Source organism: Uloborus diversus, chromosome 3, assembly GCF_026930045.1.
Source record: "Uloborus diversus isolate 005 chromosome 3, Udiv.v.3.1, whole genome shotgun sequence".
Classification (NCBI taxonomy): domain Eukaryota; kingdom Metazoa; phylum Arthropoda; class Arachnida; order Araneae; family Uloboridae; genus Uloborus; species Uloborus diversus.
Window position 1 is genome coordinate 118,730,095 of NC_072733.1, and position 12,529 is coordinate 118,742,623.

At 32.7% G+C, this 12,529-nt stretch overlaps 1 long non-coding RNA gene across 1 annotated transcript; it reads left to right on the forward strand.

Annotated features, from left to right (window-relative positions):
• The first annotated feature begins 552 nt into the window (after positions 1 to 552).
• Positions 553 to 10,257, forward strand: LOC129218164 (uncharacterized). The gene is made up of 3 exons (XR_008580298.1): positions 553 to 801; positions 3,669 to 3,760; positions 10,046 to 10,257. It is a non-coding gene; the product is annotated as an uncharacterized LOC129218164 (long non-coding RNA).
• The last annotated feature ends 2,272 nt before the right edge of the window (positions 10,258 to 12,529 follow it).

The window sequence follows — 12,529 nt, forward strand, 5'->3', positions numbered from 1 at the left end:
GGCAAATCTTGAAACTGATGCTCTTACTCATCTTCCTTTAAGTTTTATATTGAGTTTCAACGAAGCCCATCACCCACACACTCTAAAAAATTTCCGTAAATTTAGGCGCATTGGCCATAAAATTATACGGTAAGTGCCCTTCTTCGAGGAAACAGGGCAGTGACCGTAATTGTAAAAAAACTACAGTAAATTTAAGTTGCGTTGACCGTAAAATTACGGGGCAGTCGTCCAGTCCCTTAATCTGTGCATAATACGGTCATTCCCCGTAATATGCTAGCTGATAAAGATCACGTGTCGTTGTCACGTGTTTCTACGCAAAGAAGCGGGAAGGAGAAAAATCAAGATGGATGGCCTGTGTTGAACGAATGTTGTCTTCCAACTAGAGTCCCTTCCAACAACTTAACCTTTTAAATATGTAATGTATGATATAAGTCCCACAATATCTGGACCAAATATACGTATTGGAGAGTAGGGACTCTGACATACAGGCTCTCATCTAAGTATTGCGCCTAGGCATCGAAAGAAAGATGTTGTCAGGGCCTCAGTGGCCGAGCGGTCTGAGTGACCGCTTGATATTGGCACACTTGAGGCGGTGGGTTCGACTCCCACCCTCGCTCCGGTTGTACTTTCCCTTCTTTGTGATGTAAATTCTTTCATGTGTTGTTTATATGTCTAATAAAAAATATATATCATGCGTAAGGGAGGCAAAACACTCAGATTGTAGTCCTCATCAAAAACAGAAAGATGTTGTCTTCGTGCTTCGTCGCCATGTGATTCTAATGTCTGGATTCAAAATATTAAGTAAGTGGTTTTTTTTCTATACTATTGTTTAAGTGTAATTTTAATCCACTGTTCTTTTTTTATTAGCTATTTTGATAACAATAATTTGTGAGCATTGATTGATGGCGAGTACGGAAGCGTCGCTGTAACGTTGAAATTTAGCATTGATATTGATTGTATCAAGACGTACTTACATAGTACAATGCATGCAAACGTGATGCAATATAAACGCACAAATGAATATCATATTATGCTCCATGTGTTTTAATTTCCATAGTTTCATTCAAAAATTTCTGCAGTATTTTTCTAAATTAATGTAATTAATTAAAGATGTTGTGCATGAGGACAAAATGAATTATTTACTAATTCTCTGCATGCTTTATATTCCTGGTTTTAAATAACCATGATCAATGACTAATAGGAATTGGTTAAATTTTTTAGATTGTTTTTAATGAACTCAAATGTTACATTTAAACCAATGAAATAAAACATAGGTACGTAGTTGAAAATAAATTGCTTTAGGCTACCTATTAACGGCAGATTCGTTTTTAGTACAAAATATAAATAATGACATCATTGTTTTCATTAGTTTCACAGCTATAAATGTTTAAAACATGTTTCATACATTTTTTTTATAGCTAAATCTTTAAACAGTTATTCATACAATTATTATAAACCAAAAATAATGTGATGTAACATGTATTTCTTATCAACTTTCAACACTTAATTAATTACTGAATTGTTTCTGGTTCAATGTGCCTAAACTTATAAATTAAATGTAAATTTCTATAATAATACTATGTTTTACTATAACTTACAACTATTCATAACTTAAAATATAATATTTTGTATAATAATTACTGTAAGAAGAATGTTCACATCATTAACTGCTGTATTGTCTGAATCGCAGCTCTCTATGAAATTGAAGCAGTTTTCAATTTGCTCAATCTGAGCGGAGGAGAAGCCATGTCTTTCTAGTAGGAAATTTAGGCTGTGTTTGCATAGGTGTGTATAGGTTTTTTTTGGGGGGAGGGGGGAGGAGGTGATTAAAGTGGTGAGATTGTGCTATTGAAATTTACTGTGGTTATGCCTTTTTTAGAGAGTCGTTCATGTGACTCATAAAATCAAATAACTTTTTATTGGGGGTTGCATAGCCAGGATTTCATTTCTTTAAGGGTCTAATATACAGAATACAGAGTGGTTCAAACGGGGTGACCCCCCTCCCCCATCGTATATTCTGTGTTATGTTCGTTACGCAGTCACTTTACAGTCTTGAAAGTAGTAAAAATCGGCAGAGCACCATCTATGTCGTAACACAGCGGAATTCTGCTCCATGTTATTGCAGATGTTTTGCTGGGTTCGGAGCAGAATTTTAAACGCAATGTTCTAAACGCCCAAATTAAGTGGAATATGGTGCAGAATTCAGCTGTGTTGCAACATGGATCTTGTTCAACTGAAGTTCTTAAGACTTCAAAGTAACTGTTAAGCCCAGCTCGATAAATTTTTGCCCCCTTGCAAAAACTCAGTGGGTCCTCTCCTAGACCAGCAGTGTATATTGTTTACGTAAATAAGTCTCAGTACTAGTTTTTTTTTCTTTTTTTTCCCTCAATTTCTTGGGCCGTGAATGTCCCTTAAGGATGTGTCCCCCCCCCCCCCCCCCGAACTGTAGGTACTCAGATCGGAGCCTGAACTTTACAGCAAACATTCAACCATAGTAAAATTAAAAAAGGGTTACTCCCGCTTTCGGACCACTCTGTGTATTATACAGTGAAGCACAGTTTATAAGTTTCTCTTGTATACGTTTTTATCATTTATACATTTTTAAAATTAGTCACTGCTGAGTTCAATACATAATAACGAATACCTATTATACTTTTTTCATTTAATAGGCTTGTTTCATGCAGTACTTTCAAAAACGTTTAAATCGTGCTTACTTCAAGTTTTCTTATATACGACTAATGAAATTATATGCGAAACACAAATATTTTCATTTTTGAATTTTCTTGGTCATTTCAATTTGGGTCTAGATCCATGAACGCTCCCCCTGGTTGTACTGCTGTTTTTTGAAGTGTTTCCTTCAAATAGTGTTATAATCGAATGTTTGTTGTCAAAGGCGCGTTTCATGTTATTCTTTTGAATATTTGGTTCTGGTATGAATGTTTTTGACTGGAATGTGTTTTAATCATAATGGTAGGTTTATAGGAGTCATGGTTGCAGGTCCTTGAAGTGGGGGAGGGGCAGTGGTGGATCCACAGAGGGAGCAATTGGGGTGATCCCCCCCCCTCCCGAATTCACAAACCTAAATTTACCTTTGCAAATTTAAATTTGTAAATTCAAAAAATTTCCGGAAAAGGTCTCCAAACCTCCCCCCCCCCCCAAACTCATCACAAAAAATCGCCAACTGTATTTTTACGACTTTAGTTCCAAAATTTTTTTAGGGGAGAGTCCTCAACCCCCTCTCTCCAATGTCATCAAAGATCGCCAAAATTTTTGAATTTTTCGATCTTCAATTTCGAAAAACTACCCGAAATCGAAAACGTTTTCGAAAATGTCGTTCATTCAAACTTTACGGGGTTCTTGAATCAGAAAGGAATGGGCCCTTACTGTTGATCCTTCTATTCTGCTTTTGAATTTATGCTTTGTCTTATGTGTGTACGGTTATAAAACTATTTCAACGGTGTAGTTATTTAGTAGTACTTAATACATTCTAAACTACTGGGCTTATACATTTTTCTTTTTAGTTTTTTTGGTTTTTACGCAGTCGGGTTTTTTGTTTTTATTTAATAATTTTTTATTTAATCTGGAGTTTTTTTATATAAATGATGCATAATCATACCTACCATTTTTTATTTTGTTTCATATACTTAGTTGAATTTTCTTTCACCCAGACAATCCTTGCTTTAAAGTTTGATCCAGTTTGCACAATTGGATGAAAAATAACTTCTGGATCAAGAAGTGTTTCATCGGAATTTATTTAGAGGTATGTATTAATATTTTATTTTAAGAAATGTTTTTCTAAACTCGATTGAGCGACGATCAGTTTCTTTGCTCTTAAACTAACAATTTTAATTTTTCTACTTGTTACTTGTATTCAGTGCTTTTATTTCTGGTCGCTGTTGTATTTAAATGTTATCGATATGAAATAATAAAATTTTATAATAAATTTAAAAGAATATAAAATGTTCAGTATAATTGTGCCACAGAGTGATGTCCGATGAACTGGACACGAAAACAGAACTCTTCATTTTGTAATCTTTAGTAGTCTATTTGTATTGTATAGGTATGAGAACACGTCCTATTTGCATAGGCAGGGCGCCCATATGCAAAGTTGCAGGGGAGGGGGGGGCTCAAATATTTTCCCTGTGGTTTAGCTATATGTTTTCCCCATGGAAACTGATTTCAGGACAGATTAGAGTCATTAAAATTTGACATTTTTAATAACTTATTCATTAATGGCTGGAGAAGAAATGTTTTTACATTTTTTCAAGGAAAAAAGTACTAAAAGCAAGGAAATTCTAATTGCAAGGGGGGGCTCTAGCCCCCCTTCACCCCTATATGGGCCCCCTTGCCTTATTCGTATATAAACTACTGTATTTCAGATTGGCAACATGTGCTACAACCAAGGATACTTGGGCAGCTTTCAACAGTTAAAATCTCAACCCTGGCTGTCCCACTGCATACCCATCCATGCTCGTCATTGGAGGGGGGGGGGATTTCCCCCCTCCCTTTCTTTCAAGAAAAAAAGATGAGCATGACTAGGGTATGCACGGGCGCTGCCAGTTAGGAGGTTTTAGGGGCTCAATTCCTCCCAGAATCCTTGGTTTTAACCCCATTGCCGATCCTAATGCCTAACGCATTCACAGTAGTTAAAATGCCGGGCCTGATCCTACTTACGACAAAAGAAGTGCATTAGCCATCTTTTGTGGTACAACTTATAAATGATGAAAAGGTTGATATCAGGGGTTAGATACTGCTATTTTAGGGCTGGTCATGCTGAAGAATATTTTTAAGGTGCATAAAAAATTCTGAAAATACTTGGGTGTCAATTAAAGCAATAACTTATCCAGAAATAAAGCACCTTGTGAGACATAAACAATACTAATTAATTTTAAAAGCAATGAAAGGAAGTTGTATTCCAGATTTTTACTTTAAAAAATATTAAGTGAATTTAAAAAAAAAATACTCCAATTGTTTGTAGGTTATTCATTAAGTATATTTGAGCACAAAGTGATTGGATAATAATGTCTGCAGAGAATTATGACCCTCACCTTGTATCCATCGTTGCATGTAAGATGCACAGATTTCCATATTTATTTTGAAAATACAGTCAAACCTTATTAAAACTAACTCCAAGGGACCTTTATAATCTATTGGCCTTCACCTTAGTTTATCTTATCCAAATATCAATCATTAACAATCAAAAGGACAGGGATCACAAATGTAGTTTATCTTAGCAGAAATTCATTTTAAGCGTGTTCAAAATAGTATGATATGTTTGATATTTTGTTTTCCAATTGCGATGTTTGCAATCTAAGAATTATATTAATCATATCAGTAACACTCATTTACTATTGAAAAGAACCAAAAGTAGACTGCTAATAAAATTTACTGTAAGGGTGTCTTTTTTAGGAATGTCCTTCTTTGAGGCACCGTCTTTTAGGGGATGAGCCTCCACTATTGTGGAACAGATACCTTTGTGTTTTTTTAATGATTGTTTCTTTAGTGTTTTAATTAAATAGTGTTATAAAAGAATGTTTGTTGTCGAGAGTTTGGTTATTGATTTCTTTTGGATGATTTGATAGTTCAATTATGTTTTTGAGCGAATATTTTATTAGAATTCTAGTCAAATATTAGACTGAATATTTGGCTAAAAAATGTAATTTTTGTATTTTTATTTTATGGCAATTTAGAATTGAGGATGCTTATCTATTTTCTGTAGATTAATTATTTTGTTTTAAGCATTACATAATATTTTGAATGGTAAAACTTCCGTAATCAAAATGCTGCAAAATTTAATTTCTGAGTGTTTTCTTCGCACGTTATAAATTGCCTTTTTTAAACATTTGTGAGACGAGAAACGTTTCACAAATTGATTTTTTCTGCTTAGTGTTTCATACCTAAGAAGTCCAGTGGCACTTTGTGCCTCCTCATTGCAGATTTGAGTTTAATTCCCCGTTGGGCACAGTTGATTCGACCTTTCATCCCATAAGTGGGTCAATAAAATGAGTACCAAGCATGCTTGGAAACTAAACACTGGAGGTTCCACGTTCGGCTGACCACCTAACTAGAACACCTGCCTTTTCACCCCACAGCCCTCTGTCATGAAGATTGATATGGGCACGGTGGGATTGCCTCTAATTTTGCGCCACTGAGTTTAGTTTCATACTTATGACTTATGAGCGGTAAAAAAAAAATTTTTATGTGGCGTAAGATATAAAAGAAAGTGAAAAGCTACGAAACTTAAATGTAATATCTGAATGTTTTCTCTTGCACTAAAATCACCTTAAATGAGTCATTCTTCAAAAAGTAACTTTTCTGTCACATGCCTTTTACAGTAAAAAATTTTAGGAACAATTCATTTAACAGTGATTTTTAATTTCATCAAAAATATATCGATTTAAACCTGCCACCAATTTTTGAATAATAAGTTTTATTTTAGTTTATTTTTGGTTCACAACGTGTGAATTTCATTTCCGTGGCATGTCACACACCTTGTGTGGCTGTTTATGTTGCTTAATAACTTAATTAAAAGTATATACTTATTTATCAATTATTCCTTTCACAAGTGCCTCAAATGATAATTGTTTAAGTATATTTAACTTTTTAATATTGTGGTTTAGTTCATTTTAGTAGTATTTTACATGTATTTGAAACTACTAATTAAACCATACTTTAATTAAGAGAACTTAATATTATATTCCCACTAATCATTAAAATAGCTGATTGATTGCACAATTAACAAAACTACTACTTTGATATTAAATTGGCCTCAATTTTTAAATACTAAAAGTTTTTTTTTCTTTTTTTAAAAAAAATTTCTACGAACAAGGGATTATTTTATTTTTTATTTATGCGTAAAATAATTAAAACTTAGCTGGGCCATTGTTTATGGTTACTTCTAGTAGGTAACACTTTCATGTAAGAATGGGAAAAAAAAGGAAACAAAAGGTTTCGAGATTGAAAAATATTTGCATTCAAAAGTTACGTTTTCTGAAGAATTACCCAAATGTGATAATATTAGTAAATAACAGGTTGGAAGTTTGTACTAGAGTACTGTACATTCATTGTATAAAAAATTGTTTGCCTACTAATTGTCAACTATTTATGTTATTTACTATTCAATTGCTGACTAAATATTAAGGTATTCAGCCAAACCAAGTATTCGGTTTTGTGTGCCAAATAGCCATCAGTATACCAAAAATCAACTGCATACTCAATGTATCCCTAATTTAAACGATGAGCTTTTTCAAAGTTGGTGGGTATGCATGTTAAAACCCAGTGTGCATGTGTGGTTGAAAACATTGTCCTACTATTGATTGCAGTAATTTAGTGTGGTTGAGTAGTACTTAGGATGATTATTTAGTACTCGACCCAAGTTCTTGCTACTGGGTCAAGTACCGAATATAGATCTTTTTTTAACGATCAACTGACATACACAAGGGAAAATTTTCACTTATTGGAACATCTATATGGATCTTGAGCATGAAATAAGTTTTCAGTTAAAAAGGAAATCCAAAAAGATTTAAAGTTTAAAATTTAAAACTAGTTTTTTCTGAATGTATGGAGGAAAAAATTGAAATTGATTTAAAAAACTTAATTTTTCCATGACAGTTCTTTCAAGCATTAAAAATTGGTTAGTCATACATTGGTTAGCTTCTTTGTACTTAAAAAATTTTTGACCAATAAATTTGCTGTCTCTTATTTTGGGGTAAAGGAGTTGAAGATTCCCGGAGTTTCTTTTTCCTTCCAACAATGCAACATGTTTTCTGTCTTTACTTTTCTTTTCGAACTTGGAAAAAAAAATACAAATATTAAACCAGTACAAATGCATCCTTTAGGACTGGACTCGGACTCTGATATTATTCCCATAGCGAACAAAAGTGGTTTTATTCAAATATGTTTTATGTTTTTATTTATAAAATTTGTTTAAAAGTTTTATTTATGTCTGGGAAAATGAATGAAAATTTATCTAATAAAATAGTTTATTTTTATTTATCCCTTGTGGCCCCCCTTAGCCCCTCTATTAGAAAATCTGCTACCATGCTTATGTATGGGGTCCAAAAGCTTAGATGCTTATGCTCTGAAAAAAGGTGTTTTCAATATCTGTTTATCATACTGTAGATGCCCGTCAGGAAATAGCCCAGTATTGTCACTAAAAATGCCAAAATGTTTTTTCCCTGAAATTTCCCCTTATACTTGTACTACAGTTGCAGGTTTCCCCCGAGATCTGTGCAAGACTCCAAAGTGCTTTATGTTTAATTATATCTCTTAATGATCATCATTATTGTTTATGTTTTCAATTGATTTTCTTTCTTTTTTTGAAATTGATGTTCACTAAATATTCATAACCTCATTTTGTTTTCTTTTCAAAACAGACCACATATTTTGAATTGATGTCGGAAAAATGCTTTTCTTTGTCATTCGTTTGATTTGATGAAACAAATTTTTCGATATTTACATGTTTACCAGCTTTTATGCATTAAGCTTAAGATTTATACATTTTAGCAGTTACGATATCTTTTGATCTAGCCTTAATTTTTTGTTTAATTTTATTATAGCTTATATTTCTATGTATGCATGTGCTTTTTCCTAGGATTCCTGGAAATTATGTAAAAATCCTTTGAACATCATATTAGGGAGGAAAACCTTATGAAACCAGGGAAAGGGGTGAAAAAAAATAGGGTGCTTTAAAATGCTTTATTTTGATTTTCACTATTTAGTAGAGACGTACCGAGTACTCGGTAACTACTCCGTACTCCGCCAATTTGCCGAGTACTCGGTACTCGGCCAAATTCTGATCAGATACTCGGCCAATACCGAGTAGTTGCAAAAAATTGAATATTGTCCAAGACAGATACTAAAATTTATAAAAAAAAGAGCAAGCATTATATTCTGCAATCATTTACAATTAAAATTTATAAGTCAAGTTTAAATTTTGAGAATAATGAAGTTTGTAATGCTTCAATGGAATAAATCTTTATTTTAATGTCCCCAAAGTTAATAAAACTTATTTATTAAAAATTACGCAAGAAATGTAAGTATAGAAAATATGGAATTTTTATATTAAAAATGGATTTTTGCTACAAACAAAAATTAGTTATAAAAAATGTAAAAATACCTTTGCTTAAAAAATAAAACAACCTTAAAAGTACAGTGCAGGAACTCTGCAGACACGTGTTTTGGCATTACAAGGAATTCCTTTTTCAATGCACAAAATGGGGGCTCGTAGATTTAAAGGCATCCGACAAAAGTCGTATTTTTTTGTTGAATGTCTTTACATTCTTTAGCTCACATGTTATGCACTGAAAAAGACGTTCCTTGTAACGCAGGGGGGGGGGGGCAGAAACACGCGGTCTGGAGTGTTCCTGCACATTTGTTTTATCTGCTTTTAAAAATTATTTATGTTTGGCAGATTAGAACTATAATTGATTGGTATACAGTGAAACCCTTCCTAACGGACACCCCTCAAAGGCGGACACCCCTCTTATGCGGACAATTTTTAATTCCCCAGTTCCAATGCAAATAACATTATTAAACCCCTGTCCTGCGGACACCTCTATATTGCAGAAAAAAAAATTTGTCCTGTTAGTGTCCGCATTAGAGGGATTTTGCTGTAATTTGGTTTAATTCCAACTTGATTAATCATACCTTTTATTTATTTCATTTTAATTTAAAAAATTATTTTTTTGTAAAATTTTTGACACAAACAAAATTGTATATATAATGCGTAATTAAATTTCAGCAGGAATTTAGTTTTAAAAACTATTATATGGACAAGGAGGTTTATACTACTATTCCAATAAGTTCAAAATTCATCACATGTGTGTCAGTGGTTCTTCTTAAAACATAATTGGTACTTGAAACTCTGCCGAGTTCTGGGTAACTCGGTACTCGGCCGAGTAATAAAAGGCCGAGTACTCGGTACTCGGCTACTCGGCCAAAGTGCTACTCGGTACGTCTCTACTATTTAGTGAGAATGCTGCTCTGCTTTAAATGTGTGAAAAATAAATCATTCTTAATTTTCCTTATGGTGATTTCTTTTTAGGGCAATATTTTGGATAAGTTACTGAACTAAAGGATCCAAAAGGAATAAAGATTTGGAAAAAGTGATTCAACCAAGTTTTGAAAAATTTGACCATAATTTCTCTTCTGAAAAAGTTTATTTGTAATTATGTTGTTATTTAACTTGTAATTAGTGTAAAATAAACCTTTTTGATGTTTTAAACTCTTTGTTTTCATTGTTGACACTTCTGGATATTGTCTCTTCTTATTTCTTATGTAGACATGCTCACATATTTTTTTGGTAATAATTTTTGAGCTAAAATTCTTTCTCTCGATAAAATTGTTTTCGAGATGCTTACCTTTAATGGATACTTATGGTGTTTAAAAATTAATTTATTCACAAGTTTATGCTAGCTAGTAAAAAATGCAGTCTATTTTTGAAGTCGACTGCACAAGTTTTTAATTTATGTATAATTTAATTAATTTATAACTTTTTAAATATGAAGTATAAATATGTTTTTTAATAATTTATATAACTTTTTTGAATGTTCTATGTTCTTTGAATGAACGAGGTTAGCAAACAAGTAAAGGCAATGGACGAACCATTAAAAAAACACTAGTTGCCAATATTGGTAACATGTGTTTTAGCGATGAAACAAATTATTGTGTATGTAAGCATTTTACATAAAATATTAAGTGTTGTATTTTACTATAATCCATACAGTAAAAAAGCTTTACTGAATTTGTTTTTTGTTTTTTTTTTCAGTTAAGTTTCCCTTATTTCACAGGATTTTTTCTATATTTCTTTTTATACTTCTCTCTCTTAAACATGCATTCTCATTTTTAGAGATCATTTAATAGAATATTTATAATTCTGGCAACTGGGGTCCTCAAACTGCATTACTAACAGTGTTAGCCTATTTTACGCATTAATTGAATTGTAAAAATGACTTGCATTTTATTGTGTTCTTAAAACTTTTATTTATAACTTGGTTCTTATATGACAATAAACTAAGTTTTAAAGCACCTAATAATCTGTGAGCAGTGACGATAAAGAATGACATTTTTTTATGAACATCATGTTAATTTACTGGAGGCAGTGACCATAGAAAAGTTTTATGAGCATAACGCCAATTTACGGGCAGTGATCCTAGAAAACGAATTATAGCTTTTACGGAAGTAATATCAATTTACGGGCAATAGGCGTAGAGAATAAATTCTAGCTTTTACGGGAGCAATATCAATTTACGGGCAATAGGACTAGAAAATAAATTTTAGCTTTTACGGGAACAATATCAATTTACGGTCAATGGGCGTAGAAAACAAATTCTAGCTTTTACGGGCACATAGTCAATGTACGGGCAGTGGCCGTAGAAAAAGGAATATAATTTTCACGGGCACATTGTCAGAATATTATTTTTACGGGCAGTGACCGGACCATTTTCTGCCGGTCACTGACCGTATTCTAACACCCTCATGGAAATAGAGCAAATTTGTTTGCCCCCAAAAGTTGTCTCACGGGGGCAAGTGTCCGGATTCCCCCCTTCGCTCCCACATCCAGCACTCATCTCTTTAGTTAATATTCAAGGAAATGATCAGTCATTAAAGAATTCCACTGCACTTACATTTTTAAAAGAACACAACTAATGTTTAAGGTCATTGATCAGATACCAAGCAATAGATTACTGAATAGCAAAGTAGCACGAATTCAAACAATTAAGGCAAATTTATTTTGATCTTGAGAAATTAAAATTTTTGAAAATGAAATTTGTGAAGCAACAAACTGAAGTTATGTGAGCCTTTGTTTGTACACTTTTGTTTACTTTTTACAGTATGGATTAGCTTTGAAAGCGTAAATATGAAAATTAATATTTTAAATGTATATGCAGTTTCTGTACTAAGTAATATTGTGCACTACATTTTCCTGCAACCTTTTTATTAGTAAACATTGTTCGTGTGCAATTCTGCTGTAAGCTATTCAATTATTTTGGAAATATCATTGTATTTTAAATTTTCATAGTAGCTAATACTGATTAATAATTAGATTCATCCAAAGCCTAAACCATCATCAGCCTGCAGTCTCAAAATGAACACAAATTTAGTGCATATTTATTATTTCTAAAAGCTTCTTTTATATTTGTGCGGTAGGTATCCACCGATGATATTAGTGCGAAGAAATTGTTCTAAAACGCATTCTAGAAGCTGTACCTATATGTGTGCCACAAAATGTTCAGTGAAGTGTTCAAGAACGTGTCTTTAACGCGATCCTATAAGTGCTTAAAAAGTGCGCTAAAAAGAATGCTGAACTAAATATATGTTCCGAACTGTGTTTCTAGAAGTGTTTTGGAAAATGACTCAAAAAAGTGTTCTAAAAAAGGGAACAAGTGTACGTGTTCAAAAAATGTTTTAAAAATTGTTCTTACAACGGTTCTAATAAATGTTCCGAAATAAGTGTTCTAAAAAAGGGGACAAGTGTCCGTGTGAAAAAAGTGTTCAAAAAGTGTTTGATTATTTGCAGTGTATCCTT